The 23,436-nt window shown below is 42.5% G+C and overlaps 1 long non-coding RNA gene across 2 annotated transcripts; it reads left to right on the top strand.

Annotated features, from left to right (window-relative positions):
- Positions 1-10,774: 10,774 nt before the first annotated feature.
- Positions 10,775-22,790, top strand: LOC120400329. 2 transcript variants are annotated; one of them, XR_005595738.1, is made up of 3 exons: positions 10,775-10,877; positions 17,962-18,152; positions 22,648-22,790. It is a non-coding gene; the product is annotated as an uncharacterized LOC120400329 (long non-coding RNA). The 2 variants fall into 2 exon arrangements; XR_005595737.1 differs by lacking the exon at positions 10,775-10,877 and adding an exon at positions 11,341-11,356.
- Positions 22,791-23,436: the final 646 nt, after the last annotated feature.

Raw genomic sequence — 23,436 nt, 5'->3', positions numbered from 1 at the left:
TTTCAGGTCAAACCGAAAAAAAGAAATCAAAATTTCAGGTGAATTGAAAAAGTTGGGAAAAAAATTCTGTTGAGTCAAATGAAGCATTTTGTTCAACCTAAAACAAAATATTTCATGTGGAGCATTTAAAATCTTTTTTTTAAAATACAACTAAAGGAAATTTTGAAATTCAAAGTTATTTCAAATAAAAAAATTGAATGTTTTGTTTTTAAAATGTCAGTACATTTGACTTTTTTCAACTGAAACAATTCGATGAAACCAACATGAATTCACAAAATGTGTCAGTGTTGCCAAATTTGCATTTTCTGTGAAAAATATTGACTAAGAAAAGTTTTGCCCATTTCTAATCTAAGGGCACTCAGTACTTTTCAGGTTTATATCCATACAGCATGAACCACTGGCTAAATGTTCACAGCCAGCTCTTAGCTGGTGGAGCTCTGTTGAAGTCAACAAAGCTTTGCTGGGTTACTCCAGCAGACGATCTGGACCTTAAGTTATGTTTATTTGTTGCATTTATTTATAAATGTTATCTGAATTCCAAATAGTTTCCAAGCCAGACAATAGATATAAAAGCTATCTTTTTACAATAAAATTATAAAGAAATTATTTTAAAGCCACAATAATGATGGTTGGGTTAAACAGAAGTGGCTTATTAAGTTAAGAAAAAAGTAAATCTGTCAGAATAAACTGTAGAAACATTGGCCATAGGATGATAAAATGGCTTTATAAGGACTATTGTTTTACTGTAATAACTATAATTGAACCACAATTTTATCACATTTATTCATACATTTTGCTGAAATTCCTTAATTTGAGGTATATTTTGTGTGATTGACAAGTTAGAATATTAGATCTTCCCACCTTGGGAAGAGGCAATTCAGGTATGTCTACCCCTGGAGCTGGGAGCGGGAGTGACTCCCAACTGGAAGAGACATACCCACGCTATCGCTGATCGAGTTAATATGCTACAAATAGAATGTAGCTGTGGCACCATTAGTGAGGGGAGGGGCTAGCTGCCCCAAGTATGTGCATAGAGTCTTGGATGCTATGTACACAGGACAGCTAGCCTGTCCCACTGCCCATGCAGCTGTGGCTACATTCTATTTTTATTTTTATGTCTCCTCAAGCTCAGAATCAGACCCATCAGCTCAAAGTGTAGCCATACCCTACGACAGAAGGGACTGACTAGGATGCAGAGGCCCAAGCAGGACAACATCAGAGGTTTCACAATGAATCTGGAGTATTGGACCAAGGTCTGCCCAGTTTTGGTAAGCAATGGACCTGGGGTCTGTGTGTGTGTTGGAGGGAGAGGTGCAATTGGGATATACATCCCTGTGTCCTAGGGGGCTGCTATACAGAGGTGGGATTCACCCCAAAGAAAGGTCATAAGGCAGAACCACTGCCACTCTCCCATTGGGATTTTACTGGGAAAGGACAATCTAGCCATGACTCTGTTGGAGCTCTGTCAGTGGAAATTACTGGAAGAGGTTCTAAGTCAAGGTATTTCCTAGTCACCCTGGCTTCATTCCATTCCTTCTTGGTCCAGCTCTGCCCACTTTTAGGGCTTTGCTGACCAGCTCCTGGTCCAACAGGAAATGAAAGGTTATAGGAAGCTTGTTCTGATGCCTCCTTGTTTTTGACAAGCTCTTTGCCACCAGCACCCAGAGCCTTGAGTACACTGGTCCCAGTAACTAGCAATGGGGGAATCTTGAAAGATTTGCAAGTCTGATTCAGATAAGCATTGAAAACTTGATCCATCTGAATTTACTCTGCAATACCCCTCCCCCCTTCAAGTATGCACATCTCCCTCTGCCATCTCTCCCCTCCACTAATACATTTTCCTCTGCATTTTCATTGCTTCTCCCTCTCCCACAGCACTTGAAAATCTAATGAGGACAAGACTTATAGAATGCTAGCAGTTACTGCTTGCAGCTGGGGTTCATACTTTTGGGGTAGTCAGGAGGGAGATGGTGGTGTGGATCTATTAGTTGTGCTCTGAGTTTCAGTTCAAACAATCCATCAATGCGCAGCTGGTTTTCTGGCTGAAACCATCTGGAACCACCAAGCTTCAGCTGACTGCCATCCAAAACACCCAGGTTTGCTCAAAACTTAGCCCAGGTTCACTGAGAAGGCTTTAGTGATATTTTCAGCAAACCCAGCCCACATTTATAATAAACTTGACACCAGGTAAGTTTCTGGGGTGTGCTACAAACATTTCATGCAGCTCTAGTTGGGACCTAATTGGCTCATACAAAATTTTTGGAGTCCAGAGGAATCCACAAGAACTTAAGCTCAGAGGGCTCAAAGCCCCATGGAAAGGTTTGTATTTTGGACCTGGGCCTGCAAGACCTTCAGGGCCCATAGGGCCAAGCTTTGAATAGATTTTGGCCAAGCAAGAATAGAAAAGAAGAGCTCACAGGTAAAATATCAGCCTTGGACAAATTCATTTTTAGTCATATTTGTAACCAACTTTTGAACAAAAATATGAACCCAACTATCCACCATGCACCATGGAGCTCAATTAAAATAGCTGTATAGTGAACATGTGAAACTTAGGAAGTATGTCCTATTGAAACAAGTTTAGAATTTTTCTGGTAATATCCCAAACTCCAAATACACACATACAAACAGAAAATATAATGGCTGCAATCTAACAGCAAGATCATTTTACGATAAATCCCAGTTACTGTTCTAAGAGAAAAAAAAAGGTAGCCATGTAGGACAGCATATTGCTTTGTCTTTGCTACTCTTTCCATTGCAGTGCCATTTATATATGCAGCCTGGGTAGAATGCATCATAAAAAGTGACGTTTTATAACACCAGTTTGTAAATTTTACAGAAGCTTGCTGCCTGTAAATCAGACACTTTATTCCCTCACTGACTTTATTACTGCAAACCCAACGATGGATAAACTCTGTGCCAGTTTATTTGAATTTATCTTTTTTATTCAGACTGAACTTAGTCTTTTTAATATTCCTTTTCTTCTAATGACAAAGGCATCTTGATAACCTTATTTCTGCTGCAGAATTTTGAAGGATTTTTATTTCTCTTGTAAATGCAGCTCCTATTTTTGATAGTTCCTATCTCACTCTTATTCAGCATGTATTTCTTCTGTCAGAAAATTTGCTGGTTTCCCCCCCGTTTCAATTACTTGTATTTATTTTTACTCTAAATCCTCCCCAGGCGTCCAAGTCTTTCTGGTTTTAGCTGTCTCCCTTTGACTTGCCTCACTGTGATTTGACTTGCTTCACAGCCAGAGAAAGCAGACTGCTTTTTAAAGGAGCAGCTCTGCACATCAGTTTGTGAAAACCTGGGTTTTTTTTGTGTCATCCACATTCAATTTATAGCAAAATACACACTTTATTCTTCCATCTGTGCACAGAATATTTTCACGTTTTAGTTAGCATTAACTAACACCGGCTCAAGCCCCCAAGCAGAAACCTGGGAAACTATATATGCCACCCTGTATGCCCCAATGCATAATTCTTCCCCCTCACAAGCACTCAGTCAGGTGTTACAACAACGAACTTTATTGAGGAAAAGAGGGGTGCAGAGGAAGCCAACAGAATGAATTTGGGAAAACCAGCAATTAACCAACTCAGTGATGTAAGATTCCCAACCACTAGCATGTCTTAACAGTAGTCTCAACTTCAGCCCTCCTTTGGCCACTGAGAGTGGCCAGTGTGTTCTGGCCACTTCCCAGCTCCACACTCACAGCTAGCTGGCCTATGTTGAAGAAATCCAAGGATTCTAGCTGGCTGGTGCTACTTGGGCTGCTCCAGGGGCTATGCTACCTAACCCAGCTGGCGTGATATCAGATTTAATTGCTGAGTAGGGAGGCCCACACAAGTCCCTTGGGTAAGCTGCTGCTCCCTCTGCATTTTCAGCCCAAGCTGCCTAGGACTGCCACTGCACTGCACTGTCTATCCCTTCAAAGGTGCCACCACCACTCTGAGCCTTCAGTGGCCTCGGAAAAGCTGCTGCACCACTTTGCACTGTCTACCACGTTGGAGCTCCTGCCACCACTGCATCTGTTGCCACCAAACTGCCACTACTGCCTTGAGCTGCCCCTGCTCTACACTGTCCACTGTTCAGCACCCTAAGCTCAGCTCTTAGGGAGGGATCCATGACATCTAGGCCCCTTGATAGAGACTTCACCACCCAACAGGCAGTGCCAGCAGCAGACAGGAGCTTGTCCTCTTTTCCTCTCTCTCTCTTTCCCCCCACTTGTAGGTCTGTCCACACTCCATTACTCAACTGTGCCTGACAGCAGTCTTGGTCAGGGTGACTGTCATAAACAGATAGTTAAAGGTTAAGTTCTCTTTTACCTGTAAAGGGTTAACAAGCTCAGTGAACCTGGCTAACACCTGACCAGAGGACCAATCAGGGGACAAGATACTTTCAAACCTCGGTGGAGGGAAGCCTTTGTTTGGGTTATTTGTTTTGGGGGATGTTCTCTCTTTGGATCTAAGAGGGGCCAGACATATATCCAAGCTCTCCAAGCTTCCTGAAATATTCTCTTCTATTCAGTATAGTGAGTATTAGAAAGGTGGATTAGTCTTTTGATTAATTTCTGTATTTGCAAATGTGTGTTTGCTGGAACAATATTTTACCTCTTTGCTGTATTTGTACTGATGCTAGCTCTCTAGTTTCGTAAGCTGTACCCTGTAAACTTCCATCCGGATTTTACAGAGCTAAATTTTACCTTTTCTTTTTTTCTTTAATTAAAAGCTTTTCTTGTTAAGAACCTGTTTGATTTTTCCCTTGTTTGAGACCCCAGGGGATTAGTCTGACTCACCAGGGATAGGTGGGGGGAAGAGAGGAGTGGGGAAGATGAAGCCCTCTTTGTTTTAGGTTCAAGGAGTTTGAATCAAAGAAGTTTTCCCTGACGACCAAGGGAGGGAAAGTCAGGGAGGGGAATGGTTAATTTCTCCTTGTGTTAAGATCCAAGGAGTTTGGATCTGTGTTCCCAGGGAAAGTTTTGGGGGAACAGAGAACGTGCCAAAACACTATATTTTTGGCTGGTGGCAGTGTTACCAGATCTAAGCTAGGATTTAAGCTTAGAAGGATCCATGAATGTCCCCATCTTTTGGACGCTAAAGTTCAAAGTGGGGAACAAACCTATGACAGTGACTCCAGGTAAATTCAGTGTCAAAGCCTTATCCTTGTATTTCCCAACAAGGCCAACTGCATTTTATTGCCTCCAACTCAAAATTTAACTAAATTTTAACCAAAATGCCCCAAACAATCACAAAATGGAAATGCAAATTAGGCCTGACCCATTCAATCAACTCACTTTTTGCTCGCCAGCAGATGCCAGCAGACAGCTCCCTCACCAATGAAGACCCTGACCATCTGCAATTAAGCAACTCTGGGCCACTCCTCTCCCATTTCACCAATAGGTGACAGTAGTGAGCTCTCTTCTCTCTCTAAGGGCTTGTCTACATTACCCACTGGATCCAAGGGCAGCGATCAATCCAGCAGGGGTCGATTTATCATGTCCAGTCTAGACACGATAAATCAACCACCCAGCACTCTCCTGTTGACCCCGGTACTCCACCAGGGTGAGAGGCGTGGGCAGAGTCGATGGGAGCTTATCAGCTGTCCACTTACCGCAGTGAAGACACCACAGTAAGTAGATCTAAGTATGTTATTCACATAGCTGAAGTTGTGTAACTTAGGGTAGGTCTATACTTACCGCGCGGGTCGACGCGGAGAGTTCGACTTCTCGGAGTTCAAACTATCACGTCTAATCAAGACGCAATAGTTCGAACTCCCCACGCGCTCCGGTCGACTCCGGAACTCCACCACCGCGAACGGCGGTGGCGGAGTCGACCTTCGAGCCGTGGACTTCGTTCCCGCGGTGTCTGGACTGGTGAGTAGCCCGAACTAAGGTACTTCGACTTTAGCTACGCTATTTGCGTAGCTGAAGTCACGTACCTTAGTTCGACCCCCCCCCTTAGTGTAGACCAGGCCTTAGATAGATACCTCCTCCTAGTGTAGACCAGGCCTAAGGCATCAGGCCATGGAGCTTTCATTTAGCTCTCACAAACAGGATTGTTGGAGGTTTATGAATGGGGAGTTTACTCACTTTTACTAAGGAGTTCTCTGCAAACTTACCATAACCACCCAGTAAAGTCAGATCCCCCCTAGTCTGCATTTGTCTTTACACTCCATGTATGGCCCTATGCCGACTGACACCAGCTGAGATTCTGGTTTTAAACTCAACTCCAGTTAAACTGGCTTCCAGCATGGTTTGGCTTGCCAAAGTAAATAAGGTCAAACTGTTTTCAGATTGGTATCAAAGATCATCTTTGCAGACAGTGGGTTCAAAGATGATTTTTCAAAACCATTATAAAACAGTTTGGTCTTGTTGATATTGGCCCAAACAGACCAGTGTTTTAAACACAAATCATATTTTTCAAATATGATTGGAAAACCAATGTAGACTGAAACCAATGGAGCTACATCAATTTAGACCAGTTGAGAATCTTCCTCTTAGTTTTCAGACATGGTTCAAGACTCTGTGCCTGATTCTGAACACATTTACACCAGTTTTTCTCTGGTGGTGTAATATTCCATTGACATTGGTGGATGTAGTCCTGATTTACATCTGTGTGAGTTAGGTCAGAAACAGACCAGTGTACAGAGAGCCCTTGAGAATTGCAAGCAGCAGTCATTGATCTCCTGGACAGGACCTCATGTGGAGACTCATTCCTTCCATTCCATAGCCCAAGGAGTTGCTGTTGGGAAATATGAGAAACTTCCACTTTTTGGACTGAACAGGTTCCCTTTACAGCCCTACTAGCCTGTGGGGCTTGATCATCCTCACACTTACATCACTGTGAATGGAAAATTACTCAGCTGAAGAAACTGCAGGTGCAAAACTGAGAGCAGTATCTGACCCTTTGTACCTTGCACCATAGCAGTACAGATCATCAGCACTAGGGCCAGCTCTAACAGTTATTTTGTATGATGTTCAGGAAACACATTAATTTTAGGATAAAATTTTCAAGAGTGCCTTAAGTTCCACTGATTTTTTTCCAAGACTATTTTCCCCCCAAAGTTTAATTAGGATTTTTATAATGGCATTACATTTTGTAATTGCTAATTACATATTGTAATTATCTAATTACACATTGTAAATATGTCATTACATAGATTTTCACCAAATTCATAATTATATTTAATTACACTAATTGCACCAATCTAAACTAATCAGCTACAAAAATACAAGGAAATGTCATATAAATTAAAGCTATAGGAGAAAAAAATTGTGAGGCTGATTCAACATTCCCGATGAACCCAAATCTCTCAGTGAAGTCAAAAGGAATTCTGGGTGCACAAGAAATGCGGGACTGGGCCTCAAGCTGGTGTGAAATAACTCACAAAACCAAATATACCAGACTGGTTTCACTGGGAGCTGCAGGCATTTAGCACTTCAAAGAATCCTGCCCTAAACGTGTTTGTTACCTTGACACAATGAGGCATCACTTTAACTTTAGCCTATTGGACATCATCCTGAGAGGTGCTGAGTGACTTCAGGGGTGTATGGTGTTCAGCATCTCCTGGGAGCATGCTGTTAGTACTGTTCTGTGAATTTACTGCCTCTTGTGGGGTTCCTCTCATAACTTTAGGATTTGAGCATAGTTTTTGTTGTGTGAATAACAATACTTTTCTGACTGTATTAAAATGAATATTGTTATGCATAAATGTAATGCTTTACTAATGAGAGGCTTATTTTTCTGTCAGATACTGATGCCTCCAGGGAGGGCTTCCATCACTGAAATATATGGTTGTTTTGACGCATTTTCAGTAATTAAATCTCTTCTTCAATATTTATATACATTTCCTTCCTTAGGGGAGCAATCCTTGGATAACCAATGGAAATCCTGTTGATCAGAGAGAGACAGACAATTATAGAGTATGCCTTTTTTTTAAATCACTGTGCCATCTGTAATTAAAATTGGTGTATTGTAAATACAGTTTTGCACATCCCAGATGAAAATGAACTGTTGGTTGTCAAATATACAGTGTGTTTAGACATTGCCATCACGAGATAAATGATCAGAGAGTAACAGTATATTTCCCCCTGGATGCACACTTGCAAGTCCCATTAACATTCATAATTTAATGATGGTGAGGGGCTGTTCCCAGGAATCCAGAAGTGACACAACTCCACTAGGGTACAGTGGGTGCACTTTAAAATGTTGTGTTTGATCTTCTGCAAATCAATTCCCATGGAAATCTTGTTTATTGATCTTTCTATTCTGTCTAATTGATAAAATCCCTTTTTCTGCAAACAGTAGGTGGTGATCATGCTTGTCACAAGAATCCCTTTCAAAGCCTGCCCTTCAGATAAACTGAGCCAGTGTTCTCAACTGGTGGGTCACAACCCACTAAGGGAGTTGTGACAGGCAATCAGAGGCCTCATGAGGCAGCAAAAAATGTATTACAATCTAAAGCAAAGAAAATCTTGCTCCATTTTCTCCATGCCTTTACCTTCAAAGTCAACTATTCTCTGTCAACCTCTTGAAACACACACACAAATACATTATACTGGCTTATCATTGTTATTATCAATGTATTATTTACTCTTACTTGTATAGTAAATGTAAAAGGAAAATTTTAATTGGAGATTACTAACATAAAAAGATTAAGATCCAGTAAGTAGTTGTCCAGTAAGCAGTGGGTCTTCTCACCTTGTAAAATGGCATCTCTCAAAAGACTAATTTTCATTATATTAAAATAAAAAAAGAAAAACCTGTGTTAATAGAACAAAAAGGTTATAAAGCCAAAAGTTAGGAAATGCCAGAATTAAGGTTGTCCATTTTATAAAACTTTAAAAATTGAAAAAATAAAAATTCCATCATGTGAATTTATATAGCCTCCCGCAATGAGTTATCCATGAGGTTGGATCTTTAGAAGAATCCTTTACCACTTGAGCTAATGGAATAACTAATAGTAATAGTAGGCTGTTATTTTCTATGGGCGCTACCTCTTAAGGGGGATGGAAACACATTTTATCAGTAAGGTTATTTGCTAAACAGTAAAGGAATGTTGAAACTCAGGAATAAGGAGTACAGTGACAGGTTCTGGAGGGAAGTGTGCTATAGTGCCTTCTGCCCTTTTTCTCCACCCCAGCATCTTCTTGTCCCTAGCTCCTCCCCTGCCTCTGCCCACAACCCTCTCCTGCTATCTATCCCTGTGCTGGCTTATCCCCATTCTGCCCAATGATTCTCCCTCTCCATCCCCTACTTCTCTCCTCCCTGCCCCCTCTCTGGGTCCTGACCCTGCCACCTCTTCCCAGGATCTGCCCTAATCCCTGCCCTCTGCTCCTGCCACCATGGCTGCTGCTTCACCACATACCCCACTCCTATCCTCCCCAATCCCTGGCTCCTGCCCTCAGCAAAAATCATCCCACAAATTTACATTTAGGTTTTTGGGTTGTGGGGTTTTTTGTTTTGTTTATTTGTTGTTGTTTTTTAATTTCCCAAACTTTAAAATAAAATACTCCACAATTGAGTTTCCTGTTGCTCTTCATAGCACAGCACAATGTGCTTGCTAGAAGATGATGAAGAAAGCAGACCACTAAGAGACCAGTGCATTGTCAAATTAAAGATTCTGCATGAGAGTAAAAAATATGCTTCCTATAATGAGATCTTAAATACCCTGACACTTTCCACCTGGTTTAGCAAGCTGGGAAGTGAATTTGTCAAGACCACTAGAGTTACGTTTTCAAAGATTCCCAGGCCCCTTGGGATCAAGACTGCTAGTTTTTTACAAGTTCAGAAGTCCCCCGGGATGTCTCAATATCATCGTAAAGAAAGGAAAAGCCACAAATGAGGGAGAAAAGAAAAAAAACTACTTTGCAAGTGAAACACTTTCCAAAGGAAAATATGTATTGATATGTTGATATTAACCAATGTTTCATTCTCTGGTGAATTGTTCAGTGCAGCTGTAATTAGAACACATCCATAAAGCTATATAAGAGCTGGCAAGATATAACTGTATAACACTGCTAAGAAATCTCATTCTGGATGAGAGAGAACATCAACGTTAAAGAGACATGAGTAATGGAAATATTCTTGTTAGGATTAGAAATGGGCCTGATCCAAATGCCCATGAAATCTGTAGTGTTAAAAAACCAGAACAGAATTTTGAAGACTGATTCCATCTCTAGGTAAAATAATGAAATAAGTTTGGTTAATATAATTCTATTTTATATTCAAATAATGTGCGTTATTTGATAGACATGATAAGCCAGGCACAAACCTCTGCCCAAATAGGGTGACCAGATGTCCCAATTTTATAAGGACAGTCCCAATTTTTGGGTCTTTTTCTTATATAGGCTCCTATTACCCCCACCCCCTGTCCTGATTTTTCACATTTGCTGTCTGGTCACCCTATGCCCAAATCATTTCAGTGGTGTACAAAATAATGAATAGTATGGGGGAGGTAAATCAGGTGCTTCTATTTATCTTCTAATAATACAAGAAACAAGTGGATAGTCAGTGAAAGCTCTCAGACTTCAGGGCATAAACCAAATGCTCATTGAGGAGAAAAGGAAGAAACTTCACTTTTGAGCAAATTATTCTAAAACTGTCTATGACAACATTTCTTACATCATCACCTGAAGCATCTGGTAGTGGCCACTATCAGAGACAGGATACTGGACTACTAGACAGACTACCTGGTCTGATTTATTTTGGTAATTCCTTTGTTCCTGTATCACTTGGAAATGAGGCCTGTCATGGTTATAGAGAGGAGGAAGCACGTTTCTCTCCTGATCAGTGTTCCTAATGTGATCCACTTCTCCTGGCTGACTGTTCTTCCTCTCTCAATCAGAAAGTAGCAGGAGGGAGCTGAGACAAAGGGTAAGGGAGACCTGGAGTGCCAACAGAGCAACTCCTGCTGGAAGGCAGGCAAGAGTGGGGATATGGAGGAAACATGAGACTGTCAAACCACTGAGGGACAGATAATGTGAGGGAGGGACCATTTTTCCCCTAGAGAGGGAGGTAAAGGTAATGGGGGGGGGAATTAAAATGAGTATTATAACAATGATAATACTTTGATTTTTTTATAATGCCTTCCATTTAGCTCTCAAAAGCTCAGTACATGTAGTCTGAAAAAGTCCTGAGAGGAAGGTATTCTCTCTCCACTTTAAGTTGGAGAAACTGAGGCACAGCAATTAAGTGACTGGCCCAAAGTTACATAGGAAATCTGTGGCAGAAAAAGGTATAGAGCCCACATCTCCTCACTCGTAACGATAAAGCTCAATACAGAATGCTCAGAACAAGCAGAATTGTCCCCAATGTTCTAACAATTAAAGATTGCCACATTCAAATGCCTAGAGGTGAGTGTGTAAATACTACACCTGTGAAATATGAAGCTAGAACTCAATGACTCAACCCAAGTCACTGAAATATACTTTAAAAGGCTAACTGGGCTCATATTAGCTTTGTAACAGGGAAGGACATAACCATCTCACAAAACTAATTCTCTCTGTCATTGCACAAAACTCAACTGAAAAAGAATATGTCTCTTTAAAATTCCACTCTAATTTTAAATGCAAATGCCTGTAAGAAATGTATATTGCTCCAAGCTGTCATGCAATTAATCCAGCTTATATCACATAAAACACTTTTACAACTTGAGGAATATGGACGAGGCTGGGTATGGAGGGAAAGTATTGTGGAACAAATTCTGCTCTGGTAGACCAGAATAACTTTCCTGAAATCAGTGGGGTTGCACTGGTATAACTGAAAGAAAAATATGTCCCAACATCTCTCCAGATTATTCTCTATTTCTTACAAAATGAGAAGATATCTGAGTAGATTGTGGAAAATTACTAAAGAAAAACAAAACTCCCACTGGTTACCCTTGTCATTGTCAAACTGTAGATTATTAGTCTGCTTGCTCCTTGTCTTCCATTTTCTCTCACCCCACAATTTCAAATTGGGATCTAGATATTCAGCAAAAAGCTGCCAATGCAACTACATGCTTATTTTGCTTAGGCTGAAATATCAGCTATATTATCTGCAAGGAAGCTGCTTGTCAAATATCCTGATTTGTAACTCTAACCAGCAAGAGTCCTGTAGAGATTGATGGGAAGTACTTCCTATGGAGATTCTGAGCTTTTGCAGAGGATAAACTTAGTTTGGGAAATAGATTTGAAATGACTGATTTACTCAGATTTCCATGTTTGTGGGTTTGCCAATGCTGTAATTTGAACCTCTTGTCATATCTCGTCTGGCCACATTTTTCACATTTTAAAAGTATGGTTGTGAAAGCATTCATCTTTTGTAATTTAGCACCACCACATGGCTTACTGTGTTTAAAACTCCCTTAAAACCACAGAGTGAAACAATTTTGCAATGTTGCTCATGCACAAACATTAAGTAAATACTTGAAACTACTTCCCACTTGGAGCAGATGCAAGATCAGATAACTCATTCTTGAAAAATCAAAGTTAGAATTCTCTAATTAGATTGCTCTCTCTCTCAAAGTTGTAAGATTTCAATTACCCTTTTTTAAAAAAAAAATTTGAAAACTAACACTATTTCATACATAAATATACTGGCCAAAACATTCATATTCTTACACCTAGAACAATTGATTCTCTGCTTCTTTGCATATTTCCCAGCAATCATTTTCAATGTGGACTAATACTGTAATTAATACCAATGCTATTAAAAAAAATGTCAAAGATACATAACACATGCATTCTACAGTACTAGGGAATTGGCTGAGCGACAGCCTAAGCCTAGGGAAAAGAAAAGGTGGCCTTGCAGCTGATGGTGTGGGGATCTGCATTATCAGATTTGCCATATAGTGGCGGAAAAACACACAGGCCCATGAGGCCTGTGCCCATGGTCCCCGGCCACTTTGGGGGCCCTGGCCACTCTGGGGACCCCAGGAGTGCTGGAACTGTGTAGAAGAGAGGAAAGCCACCAGCACTGGAACTGGGGCCCTACCCCTGCTCCTCCTCTTCCCACCAAGACCCCACCCGCTGGCCAGGCTGGAAGCCAGAGCCGTGCCGAGGTAAGAGCAATCAAAAGAGCATGGGCAGCTGTGGGGAGCCCCAGATCCTCCACCTGTCCTGGGTGGAGGGTCAGGGTGCCTGAGAGCAACCCCCGGCCTGTGTTCCCACCCCCTAGGGTGGATCCTGGGGGACTCAGAGTGGCTCTTGGGGGACTCAGGTGGGAAGAGGAGGAGCAGGGGAAGGGGCCTGTGTTGAGGGGATAAAGCCCATCTCAGTCCCCCGCCACTGAGAAGAGGCTGGTGTCGCTAGCATGGACTATGTTTTGTGACAGGAGAGCTGATCCCCTGCCACAAAATGCAGCCCCTGCCGCCTCTGCTCCACACCTGCCCAAGGTTTTGCCCCTGTTAAAAAGTGGATGGGCATGGCCCCCTGATTTTTAAAAGTGGGGAGACCATGGTCTCCCCCCTTGTTCTGAAGCCCCTAGTCCTCTGGAGTATGGGGGGCTCAAATGTTCTTTGTGCCAAGGGCCCCAATAAATCTTAATCTGCCTCTGGTGCCATAGACTTCCTGCATAACCTTGAGAAAAATCACTTCAATTTTTAGTACCTCCATTCCCTATGTGTAAGTTGAGGCTACTTGCCTACTTTATAGGTAGGCCCTACCAAATTCACAGCCATGAAAAACACATCATGGACCGTGAAACTTTTGCATGGGTAAGGGAACTTTCATGGAACTTTGTGACTTGCTTTCCCCTGCCCTGAAATGCCAGAATACCAAGATGAGAGCAGCCCTCACAGTTCACAAGTGAGTGGCAATAGCCCTCTGGAAGCTTGCAACGCCAGACAGCTACCTGTCAGTTGGGAATCAATTTGGAGTGGGCAAATCTACTGTGGGGGCTGCTGTGATCCAAGTAGCCAATGCAATCACTGAGCTGCTGCTATCAAGGGTAGCGACTCTAGGAAATGTGCAGGCCATAGTGGATGGCTTTGCTGCAACGGGATTCCCTAACTGTGGTGGGGCAATAGACGGAACGCATATCCCTATCTTGGCACCGGAGCACCAAGGCAGCGACTACATAAACTGAAAGGGGTACTTTTCCATGGTGCTGCAAGCACTGGTGGATCACAAGGGACCTTTCACCATCATCAACGTGGGATGGCCAGGAAAGGTACATGACGCTCACATCTTCAGGAACTCTGGTCTGTGTGAACGGCTGCAGCAAGAGACTTACTTTCCAGACCAGAAAATAACCGTTGGGGATGTTGAAATGCCTATAGTTATCCTTGGGGACCCAGCCTACCCCTTAATGCCATGGCTCATGTAGCCATACACAGGCAGCCTGGACAGTAGTCAGGAGCTGTTCAACTATAGGTTGTGCAAGTGCAGAATGGTGGTAGAATGTACATTTGGATGTTTAAAAGTGCATTGGCGCAGTTTACTGACTTGGTTAGACCTCAGCAAAACCAATATTCCCATAATTATTACTGCTTGCTGTGTGCTCCACAATATCTGTGAGAGTAAGGAGGAGACGTTTATGGCAGGGTGGGAGGTTGAAGAAAATTGCCTGGCCACTGATTATGCGCAGCCAGACACCAGGGCAGTTAGAAGAGCACAGCAGGGTGCGCTGTGCATCAGAGAAGCTTTGAAAACCAGTTTCATGACTGGCCAGGCTATGGTGTGAAAGTTCTGTTTGTTTCTCTTTGATGAAAATCTGCCCCCTTGATTCACTCTACTTCCCTGTAAAACAACCGCCGTCCTCTCCCCCCTTTGATCACCGCTTGCAGAGGCAATAAAGTCATTATTGTTTCAAATTCATGCATTCTTTATTAATTCGTCACACAATTAGGGGGATAACTGCTAAGGTAGACAGGGAGGGGTGGGGGAGAAGGGAAGCACGGGGTGGGGTGGAGGAGGAGGAGGGGAGGAGAGAAGGACAAGGCCACACTGCATTTATTGAATGCCAGCCTTTTGTTGCTTGGGCAGTCCTCTGGGGTGGACTGGCTGGGTGCCCAGAGCCCCCCTCCTCGCGTTCTTGGGCGACTGGGTGAGGAGGCTATGGAACTTGGGGAGGAGGGCAGTCGGTTACACAGGGGCTGAAGCAGTGGTCTGTGCTCCGGCTGCTTTTCCTGCAGCTCAACCATACACTGGAGCATATCAGTTAGATCCTCCAGTAGCCTCAGCATTGCCTCCTGCCTTCTCTCATCACGCTGCCACCACCTCTCCTCTTGCTCCAGCCATCTATCCTCTCACGCATCCCTCCTGTCCTCACGTTCATTTTGTGCTTTCCTGGACTCTGACATTTTCTGCCTCCACACATTTTGCTGGGCTCTTTCAGTGTGGGAGGACTGCATGAGCTCAGAGAACATTTCATCGCGAGTGCATTTTTTCCACCTTCTTATCTGCGCTAGCCTCTGGGACAGAGATGATAGGGGGAGCATTGAAACATTTGCAGCTGCAGTAGGAAAAAAAGAGAGAGTAGTACTTAAACAGACACATTTTAGAGTACAAGGTCACATTTTGCCTCTTATACTGAGGGCCTGCCAGTTTGGTGTGAGAGATCACACACGCAGGGCCAGGCAACAGAATTTGGTTTGCAGGCAGCCATGGTAAACCACAGTCTTTTGGCTTCTTTAAGTCTTCAGAGCAAATCGATTATTAAACAGGCTTGCCTTTAAACCATGTATTATATTTACAAAGGTACACTCACCAGAGGTCCCTTCTCCACAATCAAAGTCCGGGAGCTGGCCTTGGGACGATTGGGAGGGTATTGGCTCCAGGGTGATAAACAGTTCCTGGCTGTCAAGGAGAATGGTTTCTCCACTTGCTTTCTGTGCGCTATCTTCAACCTCCTCATCATCATCATCATCCTCATCCCCAAAATCCTCATCCCTGTTGTGTGAGACTCCCCCCTTGCAGGAGTCCACAAACAGGGGTGGGGCAGTGGTGGGGGCACCCCCTAGACTTGCATACAGCTCATCATAGAAGAAGCATGTCTGGGGGTCTGACCCAGAGTGACCGTTTGCCTCTTTGGTTTTTTGGTAGGCTTGCCTCAGGTCCTTAAGTTTCACACAGCACTGCTGCAGGTCCCTGTTATAGCCTCTGTCCTTCATGCCCTTGGAGATTCTTTCAAATATTTTGGCATTTCATCTTTTGGAACAGAGTTCGGATAGCAGAATCATCTCCCCATACAGCGATCAGATTTGCAATGGGGGAGGAGCTTAAGTGTAGCACCCATGCAATTGCTTCAGCATGTATTCTGCCTGCAGTAGGTCAGATGTGGCTACTACAACTTTTTTTTAAAATGTGTAGCAAATGCTCTCTCCATTGCTGGCTTCTCAGCACTGATTGGGGCAGAGGCTAGCCACACCCCCATCTCACAGGTCATACCCTATTTGGGGTGTTAAGGATCATGCTATCCAGACCCAAATGCTTGTGTTCAGGGACCTCTAGCCCCATTCTACCTGATCATAGGTGCATGGGGAAAAGGGTCTCTCTGCATCCTTTCCTCTGTTTCCCGCTCCTCCCCTGCTTCCTCCCCCACCCCCTCCGGCCAGCTTTCACATACAAGGGCAGCAAAATCTAGGCTTCAAACTGTTGTTTGGTTGACATTAAGTCAAATAAGCCTAGTAGATACCCATATTCTAATTCTCTTGTGATCTTGACAAAGCCGTCAATACATTTTAATTAACCATTTAAATCAATTTTATGATGGGAGATACAAAGACCTATATGTAGATGCTGGTTCCAGGCACCTGAATGCTACACCTATGGCTCTACACAGTGACTGAGACTGTGAGAAATTTGAGGCTATCACAAGCAGTGCCTTCTAAGAGATCACTCCTGGGAAGCCCATGAGCAGCAGTGACAGTGGGGGGCTGAGATCTCACCAACACAAAAAATGATAGGTAAGAAGATAACTGGACTTTCCAGCACTACACAAGAGGCTCAAGTTTAGGTTTAAGTTCATTTCAAGGGAGGGGAGAAAGTTCTAGGAAGATTATTATTTTAACTAACCTGGTTCACCCATCCCTACTAAATAATGTGGTGTTATAAATAAAACTCTCTAATCCATTGCTGAAACTATTCTCTCTCTACAAAAGCCTCAGAGTGAGATTGACCTAAAAAAACCTCTGTTTGATTTTTCTTTCAGATCATTTATCTAAAGACATTTTTAATGCTTTAACAAATTAGTAAAGATTGCTGAGTTTTATCCAATCATGAAACTGAGTTGAGTAATAAGGTGCCAGTGACATATATAATTCTTCCAAAAGAGCTTTTTAAGTTAATAGCAGCTGAATATAGAGTGAGGAAATGAAAGTTCCAAAATTAAACCTGGGGCCAATCCGGTATTAATGCAGTACAATCAGATGTACCTCTTCTACATGTATATTATGCATTGGCTGGATAATGATTTTCTTATTGCAGTCAAAAGATGTACACCAAGGTCCATTCTCAGTAAGCTATGCAAATAAGGAGCATGATTCTTTCTGCTTAAGATTTCCAAAGAAGTACATAAGCACACTTTACACCCCTTCTGCTCAAAGAATTGGAGAAGAAATGTTTAAACTCAAGTAGCACTCAGAATACATTCTGTGAATATCTGGGAAATATTTTCCTTTTATATTTTAATTATAAGAAACCTGATGTAGGGAAAGGTTTGGAGCTTTGAAAAGAGAATATTGGTCTCCACAGAGTCAAATACTCAGGCACATTAGTATTTAGCACTGTTCAGTCATCCAACAATCATCATAATTATTCACCATCAATTAACTAAAGTGGATTTTGATTCTTCAATGATTATTCTTATCACTTCTAGAAGATGATAGTGTGCATCAAGTAAAAGGTGAATACTTTGCTTTTCTATAGCACTTTCCATTCAAGGATCTCAAAGCACTTTACAAGCATTAATTAAGTAAGTTTCACAATGACCTTGTGAAGTTGGTATTTACAACCTCAATTTTATGCCTCATCCACAGGACAGCAAAAACATCACAGCCTTAATCTGAGGAATATGTAAGGGCATTGGCCCAGTTCTGATTCAAAGGAAAGAATCACCAACATCCCCTACTGCAGCATCCCAGGTTTACCTTGGAGGTGTTCCATCCAAGTACTGAGCAGGCCCGCCATCCTTTGCTTATGAGACCTTACAAGAGCACAACCTATCATGGTAGGGCTGCAGGGTTTACCTCAGATCTGAGTTAAAGTAAAATTTGATTCAAGTTAAGGAAACAAATCTGTTAAATAATACATTCTTGGCTAAATGAATACTCTGGAAGGCATTTAGCCTAAGCCTTTTTCTATAGAAAGTCTTTTCTTCAATGTCTGGGAATGACTAGCAAAACTTGCCTGTGTTATTTTAGCACATCACTGAGGGCTTCTAATTGAGTGAGGACAGCCTGAAAGCATGCAATATACCAGCCAGTGAGTCAACTTAGCCATCAGAGCACTTTTCCACTGTGAAGTTATGGGTCTGGATGATTGCCACTTAGCTTTAGGTGAATGCTAGTGGGGAAGGTTATGCCACATTTGTCAAAGAGATGGTGTCAGATTGTCTGCAGAACAGGGGCGGCTCTAGGTATTTTGCCGCCCCATGCACGGCAGGCAGGCTGCCTTCAGCGGCTTGCCTGCTGGAGGTCCCCAGTCCCGCAGATTCTGCGGCATGCCTGCGGGAGGTCCGCCGAAGCCGTGGGACCAGCGGACCCTCTGCAGGCATGCCGCCGAAGGCAGCCTGCCTGCCGCCCTCGCGGCGACCAGCAGAGTGCCCCCCGTGGCTTGCCACTCCAGGCACGCGCTTGGCGTGCTGGTGCCTGGAGCCGCCCCTGCTGCAGAAGTAACTGAATTCTACAGGACACCCTTGAAAGCTTGCTGTCAGAGAACACACCAGATATGGGGGATATTATCTCTGAAAGGGAGTATTCTCAATGATGTGAAGGTTAATCAATCTGGGAAGAAAGTTACCCTACTTCCTCTTTCCTAGCAAAGAACCTCTGACCCAAGACTAGGCTAGAAGACAGTGTTATCAACATATACGCACCACGTGTTGGCTGGTATAGGAGAAACGCAAAGTTATTCTCAGCTGGTGGTCCAGGAGTGAAGTACTATTTATGTTATGTCTGAGATATTGCAGGCAGCTTAGTATGCTTTAATATGAGGTAAAATGCAAATTAATTAACCCATTTTCCTTGGATGTTGCCGGGGAAAAAAGACCTGTGTCCATTTAATTTCCAGTGAATAGTAGTTTGCTGTCAGTATGTGATTTCCTGTCACTTTTTCAAGAAAATCATAGTTGGTCTTTTATTAAATCCGTTACATTTTTTGGTTTATTTTAGTATGTATTCATTTTCCTGTTATTGTTTTAAATTCACTGGGGATAATTTTAAACTAATCTTCACATCTTTTGCAGAGAGCCCTCATCAATAAACACTGAAAGGATGATTAAAATATCGCTCCATGTAGAACAAACTAAGTCAAAATTACTGTGGGGAGTAAATTACCCTAACAGAGATGTAAAGTCAGTGCTTTCATTTATGAAAGATTTGTTACTGTGACACAAAAACACTCTTGGAACTGTAACCAGGTCTTTGCCAGAATGACTTTTTTTAAAAGATAAATGATCTGCTTTGGTCCAATCTTCCATGATGAAAAGAGACATCAGTGGAGAATGCATGTAATAGTTCCATTACATAAGTCAGGGCTGCATAAGCAAGGCTGTATCACTTGTGTTCATCTCTGATGGCCAGATTCAGAAACACTGAATAGTGCTTTGTTCCACAAGTAGTCCCACTGTAGTCAACAGGATTACTGAGGGAGTAAGGTTCTACTCAATACAAGCAAGATATCGCAATCTGGCCTTGAATGTATGAGGACTAGAAAGACTTAACTGAAATTTATTTCTATTTGTCACTCACGTTTATCTTTCTTTTTCATATGAATCATGTTGAAATCACCGAACAATGTCTCTGAAGGTCAGGATGGCCACTTATATCATGTCAGACACATTCAAGGTGTCCACTAGATCAGTAGTTCTCAAACTAGGGCCGCTGCTTATTCAGGGAAAGCCCCTGGCAGACCAGGCCAGTTTGTTTACCTGTAGGTTCGGCTGATCGCAGCTCCCACTGGCCGTGGTTTGACGCTCCAGGCCAATGGGGGAAGGAAGGGCGGCCAGTATGTCCCTCAGCCTGCGCCACTTCCTGCAGCCCCCATTGACCTGGAACGATTGGCTGAACCTGCGGATGTGGCAGGTAAACAAACCGGCCTGGCCCGCCAGGGGCTTTCCTTTCCTTCCCTAGTTTGAGAACCACTGCACTAGATGGAACCCACTAGTATGTTTGACACACTGGCCTACACAACCTCAGTTAAGCTTTCTTCTTAATGCAAGTAAAATATTAACCATTTCTCCCACTTGTATCTTTATATGCGGTAGCCTTTCACAACACAATAAGTTAGGACTTGAACCAATATGAATTCTATAGCTTTCCTACAAATACATTAGTATTAAAGCAATAGTAGTTAAGGAAAGATCTAACCATTTTTAAACTAAAAGGCACTATTTTGAGGAGTTTAGAACTAGGTAATAAGAAATGTGCTGCAGAGTAAAAATGTGGCCTATTGGGCTACAGCCAAAAAGGAAAAAAAAGGTTTACACAATCTGATAAGTGAGCTAATAATATTTGTGGGCACATCTACTTACATATGCAAATTTCAAGTTAAGCTGTCTTCCTAATGCAAGTAGAGTGTTAACCATTTTTCCCACTTGCAACTTTATTTGGTACTATTAATAATTGTAAAAAGGGAGACTAACCATTATACAGGAGGGTGAAATTTACTGCACAAAGTAGATCTCAAACACACAAAGTAGACTAATTGAAAAACAAAAAAGACAGCCACTTTTTTCTCCAATCTCTTTCAGTTAAAGTCATCTTAGGTGTTCCTTGTAACCATATAAAGTGTTGTTAGATGTTTGGGAGCTTGTGTGTGTTCTTTCTGCATGCTGTACTGACTCTGGTCAGATAGCCCATACAGCAGGCTCCGATTGAACTGCCCAATAAATCCACCAACTCAGTTTTCAGCAAAGGAACTCGGTCAGGTTTACTGTCAACGAAGCACGGTATTGGTGCCTTATACTTGCTACAAGTACACTCAATGCATGTATGCCCTTGACAATGGATGCAGATGAATTAGTGGTGGGACTTTTCACTATCCTCCTCGGCTGGCCAAAGACACTCCCCTCTGAGATACCGCTTTATATACCAAAACAAACAAGTTATGTATTGCTCCTCTGACATATCTTTTGGTTTAATCAAAACATCTCTATCCATCATGCTGTCATCCTGACCTTATCTTTAAGATGGGTCAGTGTGTTCCTGGTATCTTTGGGGAATGTGCTAATATTGGGGTGTTCTGGTACCACCCTTTTGAAAAGTGTTTGCGTGAGTGCTCTGTACCTAACATTACTTAGGAATGTATATTTTTGTAATATATCATCCCTGTTCTCACCAGATTCTGTGAGCAGGGCCTGCCTCTTGCTCACAACTTAACTTTTCTTTATAACAGCAAAGATTTGACCACTACTTTAGCCCAGGTCTCATGCCTCATACCACGCCTTTGATACAAGGCCTTATGTCTCAGGGCCTCTTTCTACTACAGTCAATAACAAATTTTCAGACAGAAGTGTGATTTTTAACTTAAAGGTCAAGCTAGTGCCTCTTTAACTTTAATTTTGTACCTGAGAGATCATCAGGAGACTGGCATTGACTAGCCATTGAGTACTAGAGTTTTAGGGATCAGCATCTGATAGGACAATGCCTATCTTGGCTCTATATCACCTTCAGCTAGAGATGGGCAATCAAAATCCACTATCATAACATCCCTGAAATTTGGGGTGCTCAAAATCCAAATTGGCTTATGGGTAGATCTGAATTTTAGGCTATGGCCCAACTCAGCTTAGAACGACATTTAAAATAGGCTGGTGGACTGGCTTTAACCTAGAATATCAGGTTTGGAAGGGACCTCAGGAGATCATCTAGTCCAACCCCCTGCTCAAAGCAGGACCAATCCCCAGACAGATTTTTGCCCCAGATAGCCCCCTCAAGGATTGAACTCACAACCCTCAGTTTAGCAGGCCAATGCTAATTAAAGGAGATTCACAGGACTTTAACAAAGGACTATTTACAAGTGTACATGATAACAGCTTATCTCCATATTTCACTACATTTTAACTGTAAAAATGTTTTAAAATGTTTAAATTGTAAAATATTTCAGTTAAAACCAGATGTAAAGGTAACTGCTCTACTAAACCCGTACAGTAATTGTTTTAGTGGGGTGGAGGTGGAGGATGCTGATTCAAATACAGAGCAGCAACCAAATTGTGAAAGAAGGCTGCAGCTCTGTCCACTCTGAAGTGCATTTGATTGTCCATCAAATCTGGATTGCAGACAATAACTGCAGCAGCCATCATCAGGTTAAAAATTAAAACAAAATTTGAACCAGCCCTCTGAATCTCAAGTTTTATAGTCCAATTTGTAAAGTGCTATCAAGCCAGGCACTACATTTGCACCTGAATTCAATTTTCAGGAGCACAATAGTCAGCACATAAAAAGAGGCTTCCCTTTGGTTTCCAATCCCTTATGTAGCACCTAATTCTTTTCTGTCTCTTCCCACAGTCTCATCACTGTTGGTATAAGAGCCATCTCTCTTCTCATCTGCAATCAAAGCCAACTGAAATACTCTTCCGGCAGCTCACTAACTTAGAATTTCTCTAACTTCTTTCAAATGTGAGCTGAAAACGTCTTTTCACCCTTATCATTGCCTCTACCCAATGACATTAAAAATGAATGCTGATATTACCCCAGTATATTGTCTTTTTATAAAGCCTTTTCTGTAGCTTACTATACAGCAGATCCTCTCATGTTTTACCCTACGTCTACACTACAGGATTATTCCGAATTTACATAAACCGGTTTAGCAAAACAGATTGTATAAAATCGAGTGTGTGTGGCCACACTAAACACATTAAATCGGTGGTGTGCGTCCACGGTCCGAGGCTAGCGTCGATTTCTGGAGCGTTGCACTGTGGGTAGCTATTCCGTAGCTATCCCATAGTTCCCGCAGTCTCCCCCGCCCCTTGGAATTTCCAGGTTGAGATCCCAGTGCCTGATGGGGCAAAAATCATTGTCGCAGGTGGTTCTGGGTAAATGGCGTCAGTCACTCCTTCCTCTGGGAAAGCAACGGCAGACAAGCATTTTGCGCCTTTTTTCCCTGGATTGCCCTGGCAGATGCCATAGCATGGCAATCATGGAGCCTGTTTTGCCTTTTGTGACTGTCACCGTATGTGTACTAGATGCCGCTCACAGAGGCGATTCAGCAGCACTACACAGCAGCATGCTTTTGCTTTTGCATGACAGCAGAGATGGTTACCAGCCATACTGTACCATCTACCATACCATAAATTG

This window comes from Mauremys reevesii, linkage group 3 (assembly GCF_016161935.1).
Source record: "Mauremys reevesii isolate NIE-2019 linkage group 3, ASM1616193v1, whole genome shotgun sequence".
NCBI lineage: Eukaryota > Metazoa > Chordata > Testudines > Geoemydidae > Mauremys > Mauremys reevesii.
This window is presented reverse-complemented; position numbering and strand designations above follow the sequence as displayed.